Source organism: Miscanthus floridulus, chromosome 9, assembly GCF_019320115.1.
Source record: "Miscanthus floridulus cultivar M001 chromosome 9, ASM1932011v1, whole genome shotgun sequence".
Classification (NCBI taxonomy): Eukaryota; Viridiplantae; Streptophyta; class Magnoliopsida; order Poales; family Poaceae; genus Miscanthus; species Miscanthus floridulus.
The window spans coordinates 117472131-117476351 of record NC_089588.1 but is presented as its reverse complement, the minus strand read 5'-3'; the positions used below and the strand labels follow the sequence as shown (position 1 = coordinate 117476351).

The 4221-nt window shown below is 54.8% G+C and overlaps 1 pseudogene; it reads right to left on the bottom strand.

Moving 5' to 3' along the window:
- Positions 1–1667: 1667 nt before the first annotated feature.
- LOC136482747 (cytochrome P450 81Q32-like) lies at positions 1668–3842 on the bottom strand (annotated as a pseudogene).
- Between the last annotated feature and the right edge of the window lie 379 nt (positions 3843–4221).

Here is a 4221-nt window from a genome sequence, read left to right as displayed (position 1 = left end):
TGTGTCTTTGGTGTATTGTATTGAATACATGATGTCGAGTAGAGGACCCCTGCCTCTCCTTATATACTCTGGAGGGGCAGGGTTACAAGTAAAGTATCCTATTTGGTACTATACAATGTCTAGCGGTGCATGCCGAGCAGCGCCATGCACACCTTGATCTTGTGGGCCGGGCCACCTCCGATGGTGCGGCCCACGTCTTGGGGGCCATACCCCCACAGCCTCCTCGAGCAGATTGACTGCGTCTTGCTGAGCCTTCGTGGCTCGGTCATGGTCGAAGGCCTTCACTCTTGGGGTGTCGTGGTTGATGTCGAAGGGTAGCACTGCTTTAGCCTGGCCAAGGAGGTTGGTTTGTTGCAGTCTGGGACTACTAGGGTTGATGACCCCGGATGAGTTGATGATGGCAGTGACTAGCTCAAAATGCTCGCGATCGCACGTGAAGGTGTGCGAGAAGGTGCTACCCACGGTGATGATGCCATTCGGTCCCGGCATCTTCAACTTTAGGTAGGTGTAGTTGGGGACCGCCATGAACTTGGCGTAGCATGGCCCCCCCAAGATGGCGTGGTAGGACCCCGGGAATTCCGCAACCTCGAAGGTAAGCACCTCGGAGCGGAAGTTGGCTTGGTCGCCAAACGTGACAGGCAGGTTGATCTGCCCGAGGGGGTATGCCTGCGCTCCTGGGATCACGCCGTGGAAGGGAGAGTTCGTCGGACGGAGCTCCGACCGGGGCATGCACATGGAGTCAAGGGTGTCGACATAGAGGATGTTGAGGCCGTTGCCTCCGTCCATCAGCACCTTGGTGAGGCGCTTCTTGCGGATGATGGGGTCGACGACGAGCGGGTAGCGCCCCGGTCTGGCGACATGGGACGGATGGTCCCTCCTATCAAAAGTGATTGGAGAATCTACCAGCGGAGGAAGGTGGGGACAGCCGTTTCAGCGATGCATGCCTCTCTGTAGTGCACTTTGTGCTGACGCTTGGAGTAGACGGCGTCGGACCCCCAAAGATCATGATGCATTCCTCGGGATCGGGAAAACTGTCCCCATCCTTGCTAGCCGCACCCCTTTCTTCGCTGCTGCCTCCTTGTCCTTTCCTTCTTTTGGCCCGCCGGCCTGTCGTAGGAAGCGCTTGAGGAGCTCACAGTCCTTGTAGAGGTGTTTGATGGGGAATGCGTGGTTGGTGCACGGGCTATTCATGAGCTTGTCGAAGTGGTCAGGCAGGCCTTGTTGTACCTGCTTGCCCGCGCGATCAGCTGGGCGACCAACCTCATTTCATGGAATCAAATCGGGGTAGCACATGTTACCACATTTTAATTCAAAGTTTGACCAAGTCTATCAACAAGTAACGGTAAATTCCATTTTTCAACCTTTTAATTTGCACGCTAGTCTGATTTTTCCTTAAACTTCAAGATCGGATAACGAACACCCTCTCTGTCGAAACTAGAGAAATTTTTTTTGACGAAACTGGAAAACTAAACAAATTTTGACCTTTGATTGATGTTGAAGCTGGTATGATCTCGAAAATACATAATTAAATTATTCCAGATCAGGAAAATATGAAACTAGTACCAGTTTTTCTTCTGAAAACGTTATCTACATCTACTTGTTTCTGCTTTAAATTTATTTGATCATCTTTTTAAAATAAATAATGAGGTGCCACTAGGAGGCTGAACAATGTACTTTCCCCCATAAAATATTATTGTTTGTATACAAACATGGTCAAACTTAAAGATAGTTTGGCTTAACAACAATCTGAGAGTAAAGAGCGACAGAAGATAAATAATACGTAATTTATCATTTCTAGTAACCACTAATTGCAACTATTCACGACATCATGTTGAGGCAGACAGCATGCTCTTCACAAACTCACGAGGCCTGCAGACAGCAGCCAACGGTGTCGCCATGGGCATGGACAGCCCACCACCTTCTGTAATGTCAATCGTTCTGCCTTCCCCAACATCCCACTCGAAGCACTGCACAAGCGCCGCCACCGTGGAGCTAACAAGGCGCATCGCCATGGCCTCAGCGGGGCACCGCCTACGGCCCAGCCCGAACGGCAGCATGGGAACGGCGTTCGCCGCCGTCACCTTGCCACCATCGTCGTCCAAGAACCGCTCCGGCCTGAACTCGTCTGGCGCGTCCAAGGCCGCGGGGTCCCGCTGGATCGCCCAGGCGTTCACGAGGATCATGGTGCCCCGCCGGACGTGGAACCCGCCGACGGTGCAGTCCTCCCTGGCCTCGTGCGCCGGGATGATGGGACCCACGGGGCGCAGACGGAGGGTTTCCTTGACGACGCACTGTAGGTACGTGAGGCTGGCGATGTCCGATTCCTCCACCAGCCGAGCTGTTCCGACGTGCGTGTCGATCTCCGTCCTTACCTTGTTGATGGCATCGCCCATTCGATTGTCAGCATAGATGTCTCAGTCCCTCCTTGAAGTATTGCCTGCACATGTACCGTACCATCATTGGGATTTATTTTAGTATATAATAGAAATATTTCTAACTTCACATGTGTTCAATCAAAATTCCTTATGTACATTATTTATTGAAGGCGATCCATACTGTTTAGGTTTTTTTGGTAAAGACACATGCAAGAAATTGCCGGACATGTATTAATAAAGAAGAAGCAACGCACAACGCAAAGCACTAACCCCCCTTCCACCCATCATCCACAAAGGAAGCAACAACGCGATACCAGCACAACAACACAAAGCTCGCGAAGCCACCAAAAGCAGCAGTGGACAAATAACCCTTCTTGACGGAACAAACAAGGAAACAACTTGGGGTGCGTGGGTGGTGGGCGGCCTATTGTCATTGTGGACCGAGAGACCAAAAGTTTTTTCAACAGAAACCGTAGGAGGCTGGAGGCCTCTTGTGTCAATGCCTCCGACGAGGAGCATGGCGCCAAAGGCCTCATCACTGCTAGCAGTGCCACGAAGCCGGTATCGGTGTCTCGGACACCACCAGCGTCACGCTTTCGACAGTGATCCTCGATGAGGCCGACGAGCAACGCATCGCGCCTCGCCTGCAGCCTCGAAAGCGCCGCGTCCACGCCGCGTAGCCGGTCGACCCACCGCAAAGCAGGGTACAGGTCCCCGACGCTGGGCGCCGCGTTGAGCCGGACGCTCTCCTCAACGATCTCCTGCCACCGGCGAGCGTCGCTACCGTGCAGGGACGCGCCGATGAGCGCGCGCAGCATCACGTTGATGACGAACTCGAAAAGTCTTGGCCGCAGGGTGACCATCACCGACGTAGCAGCAGCCGTGGTGCCGGCAGCATCAGCAGCATCGCGAATCAGGGTGTGGACGAGGGCGGCGACCTCTGCGCGGCGATCGGCGGCGCGCGTGTTGAGGCGGGAGGCCGAGAGGAGCCCGGCGCTGAAGAACCTCCGTAGCGTTCGCCAGTGGTCGCCGTAGGAAGCCCACAGGATATCGGTGCACCCGTAGCCCAGGACGTCGCCGGCCAGCAGCCACGGGCGGCCCGCCAGGGCGGCGTCGCGCTCGGTAAAGCACTCGACGGCCGCGGCGTGCGCGGACACCAGCAGCGCGCGCCGCGCGCCAAGGTGCAGAGACAGGACCGGCGCAGCGGCTGCGGCCGTGCTGGCCCCGCCGGGATCGTGCGCGACGGCGAGCGAGGCCAGGGAGCGGTGCAGTGGGTAGCCGAGCAGGTGGAGGTGGCCGAGCAGAGGGAGCGATCGACGGCGGGCACGGAGCTCCACGTGGGACGTTTCGTCTGGAGTGGATGGCGGTGAGGACGGCGAGCGAGGAGACGGTGACGACGACCACCACGACGGCAAGAAGGAGCAGGCGAGCGTCGGCACTGCCTGTGGCGCCTGCTGCTGCGTTCATGGTTGCTGTAGTACTGTGGATACGACACGATATATTGGATGCAGTCACAGTGTGACACAGTGATTCATTCAGTTACAGTTCTATATAGCCTCGGCCTGCAGCGGTGGCAGGGCACGGACGTACGCGACACCGACACCGACACCGACACCACACAGTGCATGCGATATTTGTGTATGTCCTCATCGATCGGATGTATTATTTTTAATTAATAGATGTCTTTCTAAACATAATTAATTATTTTTCTTAATTAATGGCTGCCGTAAATAAATTTCAAGGGAGCCTCCAAGCACCGTAACAAAGCTCTTATTTTTAATTTAATTTGAAGCATTTGTTAGGCGGCTTAGCCACTCGATCACTCCCCTGGTTCGATTCGTGGCAA